Raw genomic sequence first — 19,355 nt, 5'->3', positions numbered from 1 at the left:
AAAATGCACACTTTTCTTACCAGACCTCCTAGCTTTCTTTCCCCAGCCCAGACCTCACATGAAGGGGGGAGAGCTCATGTTTAATTACCACGTCCAGTACTTCAAGTTGACATGCTCAGTGTGGCTGCTCTGAGCTGCCCTGGGGCCCACACCCCTGCCCTTCTCCCCTCCTCCCTTCCTCCCTGCATGGCTGCAGGGTGCCTGGGTACTCAGGAACTCAATTTGGAACCCAAACTCCTGGGCTGCCATTCCTCCCTCCTGGATTTGCAGGGCCTGAGGGGAGAAGGTGGTGGCTCCACGCTGTTTTCTGCCCCTTCTCCATGAAATCGCAAACAGTCTGCAATGGCCCCCGTGCCTGCTGTAGCCAGACACCCCGACAAGGCCTTCAGGAGGCTCATTGTCCATTGCAGCCAGAGTGGATGAAGCCAGAAATAGGGAGGCAATCTGGAAGGAACAAGTGCAAATCAAATCAGCATCCCGTGTACCAGCCACAGGCTCATCACACACAGGCTCGCCCACAGCACCTCAGTCTTCCCTCCCCGCGGAGAAGCAATGGAATGGGCCTTGGGGGGTTCTGGTGAACACTCAGTACAGAATGGCCCCGGAGTGTAGACACTCCTGAAACACAGGCACCCCTGGAATGTGGGCCCGGCCCCTGGCTAGCTGCTTGCTTCTCTCCCACTTTGCCCTGCGCCTCAGTCCTCCAGGGACTCTGTCAGCCCAGTGATGGCTCTTGCTTCACAAACCCCGCTAATCGCTTCAGGAAGCGCAGTGGAGTTAGAAGAAAGAGGCTTCCTTGACGAATTTCTTTTCTGTTTTTCTTTTTTGGTTTGCAAAATGGTGACGCAAGTTAAGAGATGCTGCGTGCTTGGGATGAGAATGAGGAAATCATCCCTGGGGCGTGAGAATTCAGCTATGAGGTGAGACTAGCAGCACTCCCGTGGGCAGGGGGGCGGGGCTGGCGACGGCACAGCTCCAGGACCACAAGACCCCTGGGAGGAACTGAGGGAAGACATCTCCCCGGCCACTGACCCTCTGCCACCCTGGTCCAACCCAGAGCTTGCACAACAGCCTGGCTAGCTAACTGGTACTCCCCTGAGAGTCTCAGGAAGTCCCCCTTGTCCCACCTTGACCTTTGACCTTTCGGGCCTGCTGCAAGCAGAATTCCAGGCAGATGCCCTCTTTTTTGCCTTCTGTCCCGGCCATTTCCCTAAAGGAACTCAGAGACTCCCCAAACCCCCCACGTTGCTGCTCATCCTTTCTCTTTCCTGCTCTGTGGTAGGGAACCAGTCAGAGCCTCCACCGGGGACCCACCGAAGCAACTCAGGATCCTTGACCACAGCCAATAGGATTTGTGTGTGTGTGTGTGTGTGTGCATGCGAGCATGCATGTGTGCTGATACTAGGACTCGAACTCAGGTCCTGAGCGCTGTTCCTTACCTTACCTTTTTCCACTCAAGTCCGGTGCTCTACCACTTGAGCCACAGCTCCATTTCTGGCTTTTTGGTGGTTAGTTGGTGATAAGACTCCCACAGACTTTCCTCCTGAGTAGGGAGAGGACAGGTGTGAGCCTTCAGCGCCCACCCCCGTAGGTGAGACTTGGGGTGTGGCTGTCTAAAGGGCCCACACTCCATAGGTGTGCATACATGTCACACACACACACACACACACACACACACACACTCTTCTGCCCAGACACTCTCTCAGGTGTCATGGCTCCCTCTGTCTCCATCCCTGAGGTAAAGGAGAGCAAGTTAGCTGGGAACAGCAAATGGAGGGTCCTTCCCCCCTAGACCTTCTGGGTCCTGTCAAGTCCCTCAGTACAGCTCCGCATTAAGCCATGCTGTGCCACACGACACTCAGTTTCACAATCCAATAATTCCCTTTCGTTTTAGAGTGGAATTTTTGCCTTTTTTTTTTTTTAGGGTTTCTTGGCTTTTTTTTTTTTAAGCAATCAGTCTAAATTTGTCATCGCAACCCCCCCACCAGTTTCCGCCCCTCAGGGCCTCCTTTTCATCCCCTGGAATCTGGAAACCATATGTGTGGGCAGAAACCCCCCAGCATCCCCCAGCACAGCCTGCCCAGCGAAGCCTTCCCAGGCCCAGCAGTGTCTGCTGGGTAAGGGTTTACACTCTAGGCCGGGGATGGAAAGGGAGTTTCTCTCTGGGCCTTCCCAGTTTAAGCAGTAGAGAAGCTGTGTGGTCTAGTGGCTAGGGCCTAGAACGCAGGGTTCTGTCCCCAGCAATCGCCTTGACCAACGCCAGAGGCCTGGGAAAAATCCCCTTGCCACCCCAGGAGACTCAGTTTCCCTCCCCCATCCCTGGGGCACAGTGCTTGCCTACCTAGATCATTTCCTACCTGCCTATATGAGCTAGAGATACATAGATATATATCCCCAAATTTCTGCTCTGTCACTTAGATGCTTTGTGACCAAGTTTCTTAATTGTTCCAAAGCTCAGATTTCTCATCTGTAAATCAGGGCTTATACCTAGCATCTGATTAAGTAAGAAATAGAATTATATTTACTTGCCTAGAACCAAGCATGCCATAAGAGCTCAACCAACAGTCCTTAGTCCTTGTTACTCTCTTCCTACTAAAAAGTCTGATGAGGAGGGAGGGAGTGTCCCACCTGTGGTCCGTGCTGCCCTGCTCCCCCTGCGGGGGCTATCCTATCCAATCTTCCCTGAGCCTCCCCAGGCTCCAGTCCTTGTGGATCAGGGCTCAGGCCTGGCGGCTCTGCCCTTGTCTCCATGACGACCCCAGCCCCTCCCCTCCTTCCTTCCTCCAGAGCTTTCTATTTACTGTAAACAGCTACCCCAGCTCAGCCCCTAGCTGATCCAGCCCAGGGCCAGCCAGACTCTCTGTGAGCAAGGGCCCGGCCCTGTGGGCAAAACCTGTCCACAGCATCCTGAGGTGTCCAAGACCTTGAACAAGTTGTGTCTGGGAACCTGAGCTGGTACACACAGGAGAGGGAAGGTCCAAGGAGGCGTGGGTCACCTCACGCCAGGACAGCCAGAACAACTGAAGACCTTCACTCCTCTGAGCCTAAGGCCTGGCCTTCGGTTGACCTGGGTGAAAATTCTGGCCTGGAGTTGTTCACCATGTGACTTCAGGCCTGTCACTCGACTTCTCCGAGTATCACTCTTTCTTTCTCTGCTTACTGAGTAGTGAACTACAGACCAGATCTCCTTCAGGGGCTTGGCTGGTGGACACATCCTGTGTTCAGAGCTTGGCACACTGCTAGTCTACCATATCGGAGGCCACGGCTCAGACCTGCTTCTGCTTCTGCTTCTTTGTTTGGGGCATGTATGGGGCCTGGGCATTGTCCCTTCGCTTTGTTGCTCGAGGCTAGCACTCTACCACTCGAGCCACAGCTCCACTTCTGGCTTTGTGGTGGTTACAGGAGACAGGAGTCTCATGGACTTTCCTGTCCAGGCTGGGTTTGAACCATGATCTTCGGATCTCAGGCTCTGAGCAGCTAGGATTATGGGTGTGAGCCACCGGCACCCAACTCCTCTTCTACCTTTTGCACTTGCACAAGTCCTAGCCTATTCCTTGGCTTGCCACATGTGTGTGAAGCACATCTGCCTGCATCCATCCACAGTACACACACACACACACACACACATTCTGCTGACAAAAAGACACTCACTGGTGTACGAGGCGCTGGAGATGCTCAGGGGGAGTTTGGCTGTTTCTAAACCTGGGCTTGTGTAAGCTGACTTCAGAGCCGAGCTGTGTGTGTGCCGCCAGTGTCACCATGACTTCTTCACCCTGTTCTGGGTCTCTGTGAGCACAGCTCCCTCCAGTCCAGCCGAGCTCAGGGATGAGGTTCTGGGGGTATAACTCCCCTTTCTCAGAGGTCAGGCTTTCAGCACAAACTAGCCTGGGATGTGGGTCCACACGGACTCCTTTGGCGCTGGCCAACTAGAGGAGGCTGGAGGGCTGAGATTCAGTCCTTCCAGTCGTCTAACCACCCTGGGGCAGAACCTGGGGTTAGGCAGGGGCATTTGTTGCTTTGACTCATTCGCCACAGGCGCATGAGTAAGTGGAGCCCTGGATTTCCAGACCCCCTCCTCCATCCCTGGAGACCCCCAGTGGGGTCTTCCAGGGTTGGGTCCCTCCGGGTCCCACATGCTAGCTTGGTTTTCCCTTCCGGAAGGAGGATTAGAATGTGGGGGCCTGTGTTTCGGGCTGACTGTCCCTCTGCCACCTTGCCCACAACGGGGCCTAACTGGAGTTTCTGTGCTTGCCCCAGCGGGGCGGCTCCACATAGGAGAGGAGACCCCCCCATGCCTTCAGCCCTAAAGGCTGGCCTGGAAATCCCCCACTTCTTACCTTGGCCGCTTGAGGAAACAGCCTCCCGGCAGAGGCCCGCCTCCCGCCAGGGACTTTTCTCCCGGGGATCAGACTGAAGGCCAGGCAGCCACAGAGGGGACCCCAGCTTCAACCTCACCCTCACCGTGGGGACGCCAGCCTCATCCTCACCCTCACCGTGGGGACCCCAGCCTCACCATGTGTTCTGTCGCTTCAACCAGCCTTGAGATATAGAGAGGGCCAGGCACGAGGGATGGTTCTCTCCCATGCAGGGAGCAAGCAGGCCCTAGGAGGGGGAGCGGAGAAGAAGGGAGGCCCCTGGGGACCAGCTAGGGTCTGCACCCCGAAGCTCCAGTCCCCTCCCCTCCTCCCTTACTTCATGCTGAAATCCAGCCTGCAAGGAGCCCTGTGCGTGGGGCTGGGATTGGCGCCCAGACCTCCTGCTTGCCAGGCAACAACTACTGTACACCGTAGGACTGTTTCAGTACTCCTAATCCAGACAGTGGAATCCCAGTAAGACGGGAATCTCAGCTACTCAGGAGGCTGGAGCAAGAGGATTGAAGGTTGGAAGCCAATGTGGGAAACTCTGTAAGACTTGTCGCAAAAATTAAAAAACAAGGCCAGGAGTTTGGCCTAGTGGTAGAGTGCTTGCCTAGCATGCACGAAGACCCGGGTTCAATTCCTCAGTACCACATACATAGAAACAGCCAGAAGTGGTGCTGAGGCTCACGTGGTAGAGCTCTAGCCTTGAGAAAGCCCAAGGACAGTGCTCAGGCCCTGAGCTCAAACCCTAGGACTGGCCAAAAATAAAATTAAAAAACAAAACAAAAAAACCCCCAAAACTTTCTTTTTTTTTTTTGCCAGTCCTGGGCTTGAGCACTGTCCTTGGACTTTCTCAAGGCTAGAGCTCTACCACTTGAGCCTCAGCACCACTTCCGGCTTTTTGCTATGTATGTGGTACCAAGGAATCGAACCCGGGTCTTCATGCATGCTAGGCAAGCACTTTAACCACTAGGCCAAACTCCTGGCCCCAACTTTCTTTTTTTTAAAGGTCTAGGAATACAGTCCAGCAGTAGAGTGCTAACTTATCCCTAGGCTCTAGCAACATGCACTCATAAAAAAAATGTATAGTAATATTAGGAGGCTCGAGGTTTGAATCCAGCCTAAGCAGAAAAGAAGCCCACGGAACTCCGTTTCCAAAATGCCAAAGCAAAAAGCCAAGCTGAAGGCATAGCTCAAGTGGTAGAGCACCAGCTGAGCAAGCATAAATCGCTGAGTTTAAATTCCAGTGTCACCAACATAGATACAGATATACCTACACCTAGAGCCATAGCTACCTAAACGCACAACGAGTTCCATTTGTTTAAGCTAAAAAAAGCAAAATAGAAATTCTAGTCACTCCTAACTGGCACTTCTTGGCTTTGCCCTGTGGGGGCTGCGTCACCCTCCGTGGTGATCTGGGAGAGCAGACCAGAACTTTGCAGGAGGTTACAAGGAAGCACAGGTGGTCACTGACTTTCTTCATGCATTAAGAGCCACAAACAATGAAGTCAGGCACAGTGGAAGCCTTTCTGTTTGTTGACGCTCACGGAGACTTAGTCATCTTAAACACAGCGCCTGTTTCCACTGCAGACCCCACCCAGACCCCCGGGCACCTGTCCCTGAGTGGGAATGGAAACTCTGTCAGGGGGCCAGTGCCCCAGGCCACCATTCAAACTACCTGTCTGCTTTCCCACCTGCCGGTTGTGATGGCCTCCCATGCCTGCCCTGGACTTTCTAGGGCATCAAAAGAGCCCTGGGATTGAGTCCGGGTTGCCAGTCAGTAGCCATATGGTCTTGTTGGAGACAGGGAGACCAAGCAAAATTGTGCAAGAAAATTGTTCCAGGTCCCATCACGGTGACTGAGGTGGTTCTTGCGCTCACCCGTCCTGGAGTGTCTTTTCTCATGGCCTGCCATTCTGGTATCTCAGGGCTGCTGGATGGTTCAGAAGAGGCAAGGGAGCCCCCAGCTCATAGCTGGAGCTGGGGAGGGGCCCACCTTTTCTAGCCCACCCGGGAGAAGGCTAACCCAAGCCCCTCTCTTGGTGTCCTTGAACATGTAGCTTTGAGCAAGGGCTGAGTATGGGGCCTGTCTTTTCCTCCAGCCACCCTGGGGCCTGCAGCTTGCCAGGCTGGCTTCCTCCTTCATTCAGAAGCTCAGCTCCAGGAGGGTGGCAGAGGGGGAGGGGGGAGGGCGGGCTCAACCTCCAGTTCCCTCCCCCACCCCCCACTGACAGCTGTAATCTGCTTGGGAAAATCTCTCTTTATTTTTTTTTTCCCCCTGCACAGGAAAAAATATTAGTTGTCCCGATAACAAGGAAAACAAAATCTAGCGCAGGGCATCAGAGACTTCCTGAGATGGAAAACAATGTCCAGGGGAGAGCTGAAGGAGAAGGTCTGCGGCAGGAGCTGAGGGCCAGCCAGAAGAGGACACTGGTCTAGTCCTATCCGGCCATGGGGGAGGGAGATGACAGATCGAGGAACTTGGAAAAAAAAAAAAAAGAATCCTCCCCCCAAAAAACCTTGAAGTGGAGGCTGCTGAGCTGCATCCGGGAAGTGATTCAGGGCAGGGTCACGTCCCCTCCATTGGCTCAGGTGCTCAGGTCTCTGGCTTCTCAGCCTGTTTTCTGAAGGGCTAGCTGTCCACAGACGGAAGGGTTCCTTCCCAGGGGCCCCGGGCCTGACGGGAACCCCCAGGCATCGCATTGCTTACCTGGGTAACTTTCCACTTTGGGGAGCAAGGCCAAGATGGGAAGACATTGCATTTTCTTTTCTCTTCTCTGCTGGTCCTGGGGCTTGAATGCCGGACGTGGGGGCTACCCCTAAGTCTCTGGGCTGAAGGTTAGCGATCTACCACTTGAGCGACAGCTCTGGTACAGCTTTTTGGTGGGCTTTCCTACTTTGGCTGGCCTTCAATTGCAGTCCTCAGATCTCAACCTCCTGAGTGGCTAGGATCATAGGCTTAACCCCCCTACTCCCCCACCAGGTACCTAGTGAAAAAGGTCTTCCTTCCTTCCTTTCTTCCTCCCTTCCTTCCTTCCTTTCTTTTCTTCTCTCTTCCTTTTTTTTTTTTTTTTTTGCCCGTCCTGTGGCTTGAACTCAGGGCCTGCGCACCGTCCTTGGGCATTCACAAGGCTAGAGCTCTACCACTTGAGCTGCAGTACCACGTCCAGCCTTTTCTAGGTAAGTGGTACTGAGGAACTGAACCCGGGTCTTCATGCATGGTAGACCAGCACTCTACCACTAGGCCACACTCCTGGTCCCAGGAAGGTATTTCTTAATGCCTTGTTCCTGAGCCCCCGAGACCATGCCTCCTTTTCCCTCTGAGACACTCACAAGGGTCCCTTGTGTGGGGTCACCTCCCAGTGTTTTGTGCCTGGGAGGAGACTGGGCTGACGGAGGCCACGTAGTTATACCCAGTGGCTGCTCCTGAGTCACCAGGGCAGTGTCTAGAAAATGCCAGAGCCTTCTGGACCTCATCTCTAACCAATTCTATCAGCAATCACAAGGAAACTTCTTGGGTGCAGAGCCAGGGCTGAGAATCCTAAGTGTCATGATCCCCTATATTCTATCCTCTGGTCCCCCTCTGCCTCTGTACCCCTTCCATTAGAAGATTTAGCCCCTGTTTCAGATGGGAGCCCCTCAGAAGTGGCCTTCTGGGGTGGCTACAGGATTCCTGGGGGCCCCAGCTGGAGGCCAGCTGCCCAGCCCAATAGCAGGTTCTGGATTACCCCGCCCCCTCCCTCTGCTCCTTCTTCCCCTCTGGGCAAGAAGGACGCCCAGGGCCTTTGTTCTCAGCCAACAGGAGTGTGACCAGAAACCTACCCACAGTTTAATTACAGCCCCGTTCAGTAGCCCTGGCTGGCCTCAGTGCCTGCCTGCTCAGCCCAGTGCCACTCCTCCCCCATTTTTAGGGTCCTCCTAGCTTTGTTCTGAGGGGGACCTGACATCCTCTCTCTCCCCCCTCAACTTTGGCCCTTGTTCTGCATAGGGATTGGGGGCCTTGGGGAAATCTGGGCTTTGCACACAGAGAGGGTGACTTTCTCCCAGGCAGCAGGCAGCCAGGCAGGGCCCACTGGTGCACTCTGTGACTCTACCAAGACCTAGGCCCCCATGGAGGACTCATGGAAATGAGAGCTGATCTCTGGCTCAGCTGTGATTGCCCACGGCAGGTACTCAACCACCAGTACAGGTCCCCTACTACGTATGTGAGGAATACGGGTGGACAGAAATCCGTAGTCCCTGCTCCCAAAAACCTTCTCAGGAGACTACATTTGTAGTCCTGGAAATCTTTACAGCAACTCCCACCAACTGCTCCAAAATGTTTCTTGAATGCATCTTTGTTTCTTTAACTGCAACATAGGAAGTCTCTCTCATGGTTTTTGTTTTGTTTTGTTTGTCTGTCATGGGACTTGAAGTCTGAGCTCTTCAGCTCAAGGATAGTGCTCTAAGCCTTGAGCCACAGCACCCTTTCCATTTTCTAGTGGTTAATTGGAGATGAGAGTCTCACAGACTTTTGTGCCTGGGCTGGCTTTGAACCACAATGCTCAGATCTCAGCCTCCTGAGTGGTTAGGATGACAGGCGTGGGCCACAGCACCTAGCAAGTTCTCATGTTTGTTTGTTTATTTATTTATGCCAGTCCTGGGCTTGGGCTCAGGGCCTGAGCACTGTCCTTGGACTTTCTCAAGGCTAGAGCTCTACCACTTGAGCCTCAGCACCACTTCCGGCTTTTTTCTATATATATGGTACCAAGGAATCGAACCTGGGTCTCCGTGCATGCTAGGCAAGCACTCTACCACTAGGCCAAACTCCCAGCCAAGTTCTCATTTTTAATTCAGCACTCATGGTACTATTTTCCTCTGAGAACACTAAGCTGGAAAAGTAGACATTCCCCAATCTGCAGAAATCATACAATCAGTAGTTATTGAGAAATAAGAGGTGAGAATAAGTTTGTATTTTTCTCATCACAGAACACTGGTGTTTATCTCTCATTGGCTTTTGATTTCCTTTTGTAGTCATTAAAAGCCAGAATTGACCAAGATTCTCACACAGTACTGTTACACTGCTATAAACTGAGGCCAGACAGTGTGGTCCACTCCTGTAGTTCCACTTGTGAAACTTGCATCCAAGAGGTGAGGGGCAACCTGCACCACATAGCAAGATTCTGTCTCAGAAATGATTCTAAGCCATTCGCTGGTGGCTGACACCTGTAACCCTAGCTACTCAGGAGGTTGAGATCTGAGGATCATGGTTGGAAGCCAGCCCAGACAAGAAAAGTCTGTCAAATTCTTCTTCTGTGCCTGGGTTGGCTTGGAACTGTGATCCTCAGATCTCAGCCTCCTGAGCAGCTGGGATTCCAGGTGTGAGCCACCGCGCCTAGCTTTGTAGCAAAAGTTTTAGTGGCAAGCGTGGCCTAGCTGTGATTTTCAGATCTCCTTAGAGATCTTTCGAGAAGATAGGGTATTGTGATACCCGCTTTCTTCCCTGGGGTGTTGCAGTGTCCAGGTTGCATAACCTGGAAATGTGCAGTGTACGCTCAGGACAGAAGGACTGGAGAGGCAGATGAGGTGACAAGTGTTCAAGAGGAGTTTTGTTTTGTTTTGCTGAGAAAACACTATTGACTCCTGACATGGGCGCATGAACGATACAGAGCAGGTTAACGACACAGAGAGGCACCCTGGTTCCTCCAGGTTCACTCTGTGTCCTCTGTCCCCTGTCCCATCCTCTCCTGGGGTCACTCTGTAGCCATGCTGGAGCAGACCTCATGCCTCAGTGACTCATTGCAACCAGGCCCCATCTGACCAATCCTGAGACAATGGCCTATCTCTGACGCCACATCTGATCCCCTCTGAGCACACCTTTGACTGGGGACTATTTGAGCGATGCAAACTTTTTCACAGCCTGCCTGCCCCCAATGCTTCTGTTTAACTGAAGGCAAATGTCTATTACCCACCTGATCCCCAAACAGCCAAAAATGGCTGAAGATGTACTGAAAGTGCTGCCTTCTGTGACTGTCATACAACAGATCTCCTTTTTCTGCCAAAGAATAAGAAGGAGAAGGAGGAGGAAGAGCAGGAGCAAGAGCAGGAGCAGGAGCAAAAGGAGAAGAGGGAGAGGAGGAGGGGAGGGGGAGGGGGAGGAGGAGAAGGAGGAGCAGGAGCAAGAGCAGGAGCAGGAGCAAAAGCAAAAGGAAAAGAGGGAGAGGGAGAGGAGGAGAGGAGGGGGAGGGGGAGGGGAGGAGGAGGAGGAGGAGGAGGAGGAGGAGGAGGAGGAGGAGGAGCTATCTGGGCATGGGATCCCCACCCATCTTTCCTTCCCCCTGGAAGACATCCAACCAGTCTCTCAGTGCCCAGCTGCTTTTCCCACACAGGTAAAAGATGCTGCAGACCAGTGGCCACCTGGCCGCAGAAGACAGGAAACCCCAGCGCCTATCCCTGGGGAGATGGAGGCCCCAGGGAGACTGGGCTTGCTCCATGACCCTTGGCCCGGACAGTGAGGAATGGGTCTCAGGAGCCTGAAGCAGGGGGGCTGGGGGGGGGCTCCAGTCCCAGCTGCCTCGCTGTGGGCACTAACAGGCCACGCTGGGGCAGCAGAGATTGGGGATTGGGGGGGCACCACCACCTGCTTTTCCTTGTTTTGTTTTCAGGGCACTAATTACTGCACTGAGCTTGGAGCTGCCTAATGAGGCCGTTTGGATTTCCTGTTGTTCTGGCTTCCCAAGACCCTTAAAGGGCCAGTATCGTCCTGGGAGGGGCGCCCTGGATGGGACAGCAGGCGCTCCCGTGCCCTGAACAGGGAGGGTGATCTCTGAGTTCTGCTGCAGGCCAGGGGCAGAAGTGAGAGAGGGGCTGTGCCAGCCCCCCCCGCTCCTTGGGGCACTCTCTCAGAAGTGCCCACTCCAGAAGCCTGTGCCACTCCGGAACTGTGTGCCCTGGCTTGAGCACAGGGTAAGGAGCGGGTGGCAAGGAGGCCAGGGCTGAGGAGGAAAGGCCACTGATGTCACCAGTACCCAGACTGTGAGAACCAGCACAGCACAGGGCAGGAGGGAAGCGTGACGTCCTTTCCGCCCCCCCTGCCCCCCCCACGCTGGAAAATAAACACTTGTTGTCTAAGTATCTAAGTAGCCAGGGTCACTTTCAAAGGGCCAGGCTGAGGGACAGGAGAACGGGCAAGAGTCCCAGAACCAGACCTGGCCCACTGAGGGCACAGCAGGGTGCATGTCCCTCCTGCACCAAGGCCTCCCATTAGGTCCCCAGGGGCCTGACCATTTGCTACAGGCACTAGGCATCCAGTCTATAGAGCAGGTGAGATGGCATCGCCTGCCCGCCTTCAAATCCAAAGCCTGTAACCCTGACTTCTCAGGGAGCTGAGCTAGGAGGATCATAGTTCAAAGCCAGCCTGGGCAGGATTCAGCTCCAAAGAACGACCACAAAGCACAGCCAGGACAGGTCCCAAGCACCTCCAGGCTGGGGTCCCTTGGGTCCCCAGAAGGCTTGTTCTACAGCACCCTCCCCCACAGACAGGGTGACGACATTGTTGTTCTTATGTGAGGGGCTTCCGCCTGGAGTTCCGGCAGTGCTAAATGGTGGGAATGCAGGTCCGAGGGACAAAGCCAGCCTGGTTCCCGCAGCCACCTCAGAATGGACGGAATCCCCATTGTGTATGGGCGCCCAGCGCCTGCCCTCCCTTACCCTCACCGGACGTGCCAACAAACAGCTCATTGAGCCCTGGGAGGGGCCCTGGAGACAACAATGTCCCCCAGCGGGCCAGGGTAGTGAGCTCAGCTGGGGGTGCAGGGCGATGATCTCAGCCTAGAGAGGGCCGGCCTCTGCCACAGGCTGACCTGAGCCTGGCCTCCCGGACCAGGCTGCGGAGGGCTGGCCCAGTGGCCTCACCCTGTAGTCACTCTGGGAACTGGACCACAACTCCTCACCCTTAAAGTGGGCCTGCCCTGGGTGCCAGGGCAACACAGCCGCTTCTCTGGCTGTGCCATTACAGAAGCCCTCCTTGGAGGGCCAGATCACAAGCCCTACAGACGGGCGGTCCACACTGGTCACAGCAGGACCTTCACATTGACAAGAGGTGGACAACCCACTCTTAAGGAGCAGAGCATGAGGCAGTGTGGGGAGGAGGGGAGGTAGTCAGAGAATACAATTGTGGTCCAAAGCCTTTCTGGACTCCTTTGTGCCTTCCTGTGCTGATCTAAGCCTTTTCCCTCTGCTAGGCAAGTCTACCTGCCTGGTGGGGCCTCTGTGTCATCTGAGGCCTACAGGAGGAAGGGAACAGGCAGGCCAGGAGAGCGGCAAGGATTGGAGGTACAGATGGACCCCACGTGCAGGGGTCTCTCTGCAAGGTGCACACTGAGGCCATGGAGCAGCTGCCAGCGAGGCAAGAATGGGGCCTGTCGAGGCCTGTCCTTAGGGCTTGGTGTTCCCGCCTATGTATGGAAGCTGCCACCTCAGTGCACGCTGAGAATCTGTTCAAGTTCTCAGGGGTCGCCCCTGTCAGATCTGAATTCCTCTGCCTGGCGGGTTTCCACGCCCACCAGGCTGAAGCTGACCTCCAATCTCAGGCACAGTCTCTGCTCTAGACCTGTGTTCACTCCTGAGTCCGATCATGTGCTGGTAATGATTGGTTTTCTGGCCGTGCCCAGGCCTCCTGCTTGCTCAGCAGGTGCCCTATCATGGAAGCCATGCCTGGGCTCCAGTCCTGACTCTTTACTACTGCTCTGGAATGCTATGTTAGCTCCCTTTGGCTGGACAGCTCCACAGAGCTGGATTTTTGAATGGACCCTATAGAGTCAGAGGCGGGAGAAGCAAAGTGACGCGAGCTCTCAGTGTCCTAAACTTATTGGGACTAAGGAGGGGATCTAGTGCCTGGGGTCTCCAGACCGCTCTGAACTTTTTTTGTTTGTTTGTTTGTTTCCCCCTGGGATCTGGTTAGAAAGCAGGCGAATTCTCCTGGCTAGAGGTTCTCCGCTGACCTCAAGCAAGTCAAGTTCTTCATTAGCAATCATTAGCAAGCAATGCTCATCAACTGCAGGGGAGAGTTCAGCCTGGATTAACGACTGGGACACACCGAGTAGACACGTTGTCACAGGAAGTTCTCCCATATGTCTACCCTAAATCCTTCCTGCCACCGTTGAAGCCCATTTCCTCTTATTCTGACCACGCTGGGAGAAAGACATAGCCGGTCACCATCCTCAGCTTAAGACCCATCACCTACTTGATCACGGCAGTCAGAGTCCTCCCTAACCTCTGGGGAACAGTGACCTGCCTACTCACGCAGCTGTTCAGACTTGGCACCTGTCCCTAGCTCCTCTCCCAGGCCTGTTTCTCGGTGTATGAGAATATCTGAAGTCGTACTTCCTGGTTCGGGACCATCCCTTCCTTCCAGGAGACTGCGGGAGACCAGGGCCACCCCTGTCAACCCAGCCGCTGGAGACGGCTGGGTAGTGTCCCGCCCCCACCTCCAGGTCCCGGGTGGAAGCTGGGATCTGAGATCAGAGGTTATGTGGGGATGCCAATAGCCAGGGTTATGGTGAAAAAATGAGTTGCCCCTCAGTGGGAGAAAGTGGAGGGCACAGAAGGACCGAGGGCATCCAAGAGGTAGAGGGGCCGATGGGCCTCAGCTCTAAGGGAAGACTGAGGCAGAAGAGGGGAGAATAGTGCTCAGGATGTGAGCCCAGGGGCCAACTCCCCACCCTGTAAAGGTCACAGGAATGAGAGGTGTTAGGGACAGGCGACCTGCAATGCTGCAAGGGGTCATGGGAGAGGGCGCACGGTCAGCCTGGCGGGGTCAGGGGGTGAGCAAGTGAAGAAAGTTCTCCAGGGAAGACAGATCCAGATCGCAGCATGGGAAAGTCAGTCCAAGAGGGCGGCTAGAGCTTCGCTTCAAAGTTGGCCCCCGCTCCTCCATCCCTCCTCTGGGTCCTTCAACGCAACTTACCTTTTGGCCCCGTGATTTCCCCTTGCCCCATGTTCTGCCACCTTGTGAGATACCGTCTAGAATCCCCCAGCCCTGAGAGTCCCAGGCAATATGGGGGCGGGGGAGAGGCCTCTTTGCCTAGGGGGGTCTCTATGTAGAGTTGGCCCGAAACTTTCCTTCCTCCCTCTCAGTCTCCTGCTCGCTGGATGGGGATGGGGACAGGAAGGAGGTGGGGAACGGGAAGCCAGGAGCTCTGGGAAAGTTGCTGGGAGTCTGTCCTAAACCCCAGGCTCCTCCATGGCTGGAAATACCCCGGGTGCTGCATGGCTCCCGGCCCTGGCTTTCCAGGCATCCCCTGAACTTGGCAGATGCAGCTGTAGGCAGCTGCCCAGTCACCATCCACCGAGCACTTGCCATCAGGCTTATCTCAGCTTGTGCAGCTGCCAGCCCCACCTCTCTCTCCTTCTCTCCTCCTGACCAGCCCTCCCAAGACCTGCAAAGATCCTTCTACCTGCCATAAACAAAGAAGAAAGAGGAAGCAGCGGCAGCAGTTGCTTCTCTTCTGCGGGCTCACAGTCTCTGATGGCCACAGCTGTGCTTCTGAGGAGGGGGCTCAGTTCACAGCACAGATCCTTCAGGGAGGCCAGCAGAAGGCAGCAGGGGACTCAGGCTACTGGAACCCCGGGTGAGAGCAGGGTCTTACTCTCACGAGAGGCCAGTGCACCACCTCATTCTATGCTCAATGACCCTATCCCCCCCTCCACTCTGCCCCTTCCAGGCCTGGGCACTGACCCCGAGTTGTTATTTATTTCCTTTTCATGGCTAGCACTAAACTGCTTGACCCACAGCTCTACTTCCAGTTTTCTGGTGGTTAATCAGAGATAAGACGCTCATGGACTCTCCTTCCCTGGGCTGGCTTTGAACAAAGATCTTCAGATCTTAGCCTCCTAAGTGTCCGACCCTTGGACACATTTTGGATGTCAGTCTCAAGGCGTCAAGCGGTGGACGGTCCAGCCAGTAGTGTGTGCTCTTGAGTGACAAGGGGAAGAGTTGAGTCCCCTGAGCTATCAGCAACCTCAACAATCAGGACAATTCAGAGGAGACTCCTTGCTCTTTCCCATAGGCCCTTGCTCTGAAATACCACCCTGCAGCAGAAGAGTCTCGGGTTAAGACTTACCCTTGGCGAGAAGGCCAAAGGCATAGGTGTTAGTTGATGCCAACCCATCCTCACATCCATTCTCAAAACTTCAGTTTCCTCTTTCCAGCCAGGCACCTCACTAGATCCCTGCAAAAGGCCCTGGACAGCTGGCTTTCACACATTTTTCATCATTTTTTTTCTCCTCCCGCATTCTCTGTTCCTCGCGAGTCATTCCTTATTGGTGTTTTCTCCATTCTCTTCCTTCCCTCCTTCTTCCCTCCCAGGCTTCTCCCTTCTACTCCGAGCTCACCCCCAGCCCTCCACAGGTCCCACCTGGGAGAAAGGAAGACAGTGACATCTTCCTACAAGCGCCCATTCTGACAGTTCTCAGTCACCCTCTGCCGTGTTGTTATCACCCCCCTGGCACACAGGAGAAGGCGGACGTGCAGTTAGGGGAGTGTTAGGAGCCCAAGGCCAGCACGACCGGGTCTCTGGAGAGCCAGGCCTGCAGCGCTCATGCCATTCACCAGACAGACTGAGAGGGTGGCGGCCACGAGGGCCTCCTCAGTGCTCCCTGCTCAGTCTGCTTCACCAGGACTGCAGAGCCGAGGGTCCTCCTGGCTACACCCTCTGTCTACGGCTTCCTTATCCCAGGGCTCCCACTTGAGCTCAGGAACCGGGCACTGTTCTCGGGCTTTCTCAAGGCCAGAGCCCTACCACCTGAGCCACAGCACCACTTGTGGCTTCAAGCATGGCCGGCAAGCACTCTACCACTAGGCCAAACTCCTGGGCCCTGGCTCTTTTGCTCAAGCCCAGCTCGGCCTGGACCCTCCGAGCTCAGCCTCTGAGGGGCTGGGATCCACCCCGCTGGCTGACAGCCTGCGCTGCCCTGCTCCGCCCTGAAGTCCCCGGGCAGAGCCACTGCAGGTTCCTCGCCTTCTCGCCCCGTGGGGCCGGGCTGTGGCCTGCGGGGGGCCCCCGGAGCGAGCCGGGTGCGGAGCGGGGTGCGCAGGGCCCCACGGGCGCGGCCTGCGGGCGGGCCCCCCGGGTCCCTCACCGCTGGCGCCCCCGGGGGGAGGACGAGGGCGGAGGTGGCTCTGCCGCGGCATCTGTCCCCGGGGCGGGCGGGCGGGAAGCTGCTGCATTAAATTGTAAAATCGATTTATTGACCGGCAGGTGCGAGCGGCGGCAGATGGAGAGTAGCGCTGGCGGGGCGCATCTGCGGGGAGCGGCGGCATCGATCCCGGCCCCCCTCGGAAACCGTGCGTCCTCCCCGCGGCGGGGCCAAGGTCCGAGGACAGGCGCCCGGGTGGCGGGGGGGGGGCGGGGGGGCCGCCGCAGCCCCCCGGCCCGCCCCGCCGCAGCCCGGCCCCGCCAGCCCCGCTGCCCCGCCAGCCCGGCCCCGCCAGCCCCGCTGCCCCAGTTGGCACGCGGCGGGCCGGGCCTGACGCGTGGCAGCGCCCGGCGGCAGATGAGGCACGCGCCGGCCTCATTTCAATGTGAATGGACCGAATGGGGCAGCCATGTGGCAGCAACAGTTTGCAAATCTCCGCGCCTTCTGTGCAGCTCCCGGGCCACCGCTCCCCGCACGTGGCCCCTTCGCCACCGCAGCCAGCGCGCCCCGCCTCGGCCCGGCCTGCTTCCCCGCCCCCCGCCGGCCCAGCCGCGCCCTGCTCGGGTGCAGTGTGCCCGGAGGGCGTGGGGGGGTCCCCGGTACGGTCCCCCGGGGAGTGGGGGGGACCCACAGCCCCGGGGACCTGGCGCCCTGCGCCCTTGGAAGGGCTTGCAGGTCACCAGCCTGGAAGGAATCCCGAGGCGCCTGCGTCCCTCCCTCCCCCCCCATAACCCAGGGTCAGTCTGGGGGTGACCTTGGCGTCTCCCTGTCCCAGATGCTGAGTCTGCCTGATGCTGGGACTGAGTGTTGACATGCTAGGTGGCCCAAACCGAGGGTCAGGCCTCCAGGAAGGGCGGCCGTGCTGGGGGCCTTCATGTAATCCGCCTGCTCCTGTCACCTCGAGGCCTGCTTCTCCTTGGTCCCCTCACCCCCAGTCAGCAAGGCAGGTTTCTCTGCTCTAAGTTTTGGCAAGGGGGGAGACAGGAGGATCTCTGCAGAGCCCACCCCGCTCTGTTCGGCAAATGCCCCCCAGAGTTGATGTTCTAGGGCCCCAGGGCCAAGGGTGGTGCCCTGGCCCAGTAAAGAGCTTCTGTGGGATCCCTTCCGTTGCCCACCCCTGATGATAATAAAGACCCCACGGTCTGTCTGTCTGTCTGTCTGTTGGCCTCGGTCCCTGAAGCAGCTTTTAGGTTCAACCTGAGCCACAGCTCCACTGGTTAAGTGGAGATGCGTCTCACAGACCTGGCTCTGAACCTCAGTCCTGGGAGCTCGGGTTACAGGTGGGAGGCACTGGTAGAGTCCGGCAGGGTCCCGCCTTCTGACTGGCCCTAGACTGCCCGCCAGGTACGCTGGGGACAGCCCGGGCGCGTGTATCCTCGCTCTCCCTGAGGACGCTCGGGCGAGGTCTCCCTCCACAGGCAGGTGAGCGCAGGAAGACCCTACCTTCTTGACAGACACCCGTGGGTGAGGGGGGGCTGGATCTGGGAATGGGAACAGGGTGAGCTCGAGGGGGCGAGACGCCAGCGCAGGGCAAAGCCATGGCGTGCCCTCTGGCATCCGAGGCAGGGAGGATCTCCAAGCCCCCCCCTCCGGGAGGGCGCGCCCTCCCCAGCCCGGGACTGCGCATAACCCACATTAACTCTCCAGCGCGGCCTGGGCCCATCTGCCGGGCCCCTGCCCCACCTCAGCTCCCCACGCCGACCCGCTCGCGCCAGATGGTGGCTGGGCGGGGTGGCCGTGCGTGGGGGACCCCGGAGCCCGGCTCCCCACCTCGCCCCCTCCCCCAGCCCACGCTCCTTTCCTCCTCAGTCCTTCATCACCACTGTCCACCAAAAAAAAAAAAAAATCAGAGCCTGCCGGGCGCTGGCAGCTGCCGGGCTGCGCCCCCCCCCCCGGCCTCCCCGGGGCCCCGCACCGCGTCCCCGCCACCCCCACCGATCTTATCGCCCGGCCGCCGTCATCGCCACGCGGGCGAGCTGACAGCTGAAGTCACCGGACCCCCGCCGCCCTCCGCGGCGCCCCCCGAGGCCCGGAGAAGCTGGCCCTCCCCGGCCCGTGGCCTCCGGGGACCTCGCCGGGCTCCCGGCGCGCAGCTGCGCCGCGGCCGCCCCAGCAGTGCGGGCCCCGGGGGAGCGCGGCGCGGGCGAGGTCCTTGAGTCGCTTCCAGGTCCACCCCTCGAGGGGCCCCGGGGCTCCGTCGTCTCCCCCCCCCCCAACTTCCCTCTCCCACGGCCCGGGGCCGCTCCGGAGGCCGCAGCGCTCCCGCCCGCCTCCGAGCGACGACCTGCAGCGGCCGCGGGGCCGCGGAGCCGGGCCGAGCCCAGGTGAGGGCGGCGCGGGGCGGGCCCGGCCTCATCTCCATACAGCTGGGGACGCCCCCACCGCGCGCCCCGCCCCTGCGCCCCCCGCTCGGGGGCCCGGCGTCCGCGCGCTGGCACGAGCCGGGCCCGGCGGGGGCCGCGGAGAGGGGAGAAGGCACGCGCCGGGGAGGGAGCCGCCCACCAGGTGCAAGGGGGAGGCCCGCCCCCGACGCCCGGCCCCGGGCCCGGCCCCGAGCGGCCGCCGCCGCACCGGCTGCCCGGCCGCGGCAGGAACCCGCCGGGCGCCGGGAGGAGCGCAGCGTCCCCGGGCCCGGCTTTGGCTCTCGGCCTTCCGTGCCGTTCTTTTTTCGATTCTGAATTTTACCTGCTCCGAGACCGCAGGTGACCGGCGCCCGCCGCCGTCCCGCCGCCCGCGGGACCGTCCGGGATCCACCCCCTCGCCTCCAGTCCGAGGGGGTGGGGGGAGCCCTCACCGCCCCCCCGCGGCCCCGCCACGCGC

General features: G+C 57.8%; 1 long non-coding RNA gene across 1 annotated transcript; it reads right to left on the bottom strand.

Annotated features, from left to right (window-relative positions):
• Positions 1-297: 297 nt before the first annotated feature.
• On the bottom strand, positions 298-19,328 carry LOC150046620 (uncharacterized). Its single transcript, XR_016539631.1, has 3 exons — positions 19,221-19,328; positions 1,445-1,543; positions 298-444 (listed from the first exon to the last, which is right to left on the bottom strand). It is a non-coding gene; the product is annotated as an uncharacterized LOC150046620 (long non-coding RNA).
• Between the last annotated feature and the right edge of the window lie 27 nt (positions 19,329-19,355).

This window comes from Megascapheus bottae, chromosome 25 (assembly GCF_031878675.1).
Source record: "Megascapheus bottae isolate mThoBot1 chromosome 25, mThoBot2.hap1, whole genome shotgun sequence".
Classification (NCBI taxonomy): Eukaryota; Metazoa; Chordata; class Mammalia; order Rodentia; family Geomyidae; genus Megascapheus; species Megascapheus bottae.
The sequence above is the reverse complement of the archived record's forward strand: the minus strand, read 5'-3'. Positions and strand labels throughout refer to the sequence as shown.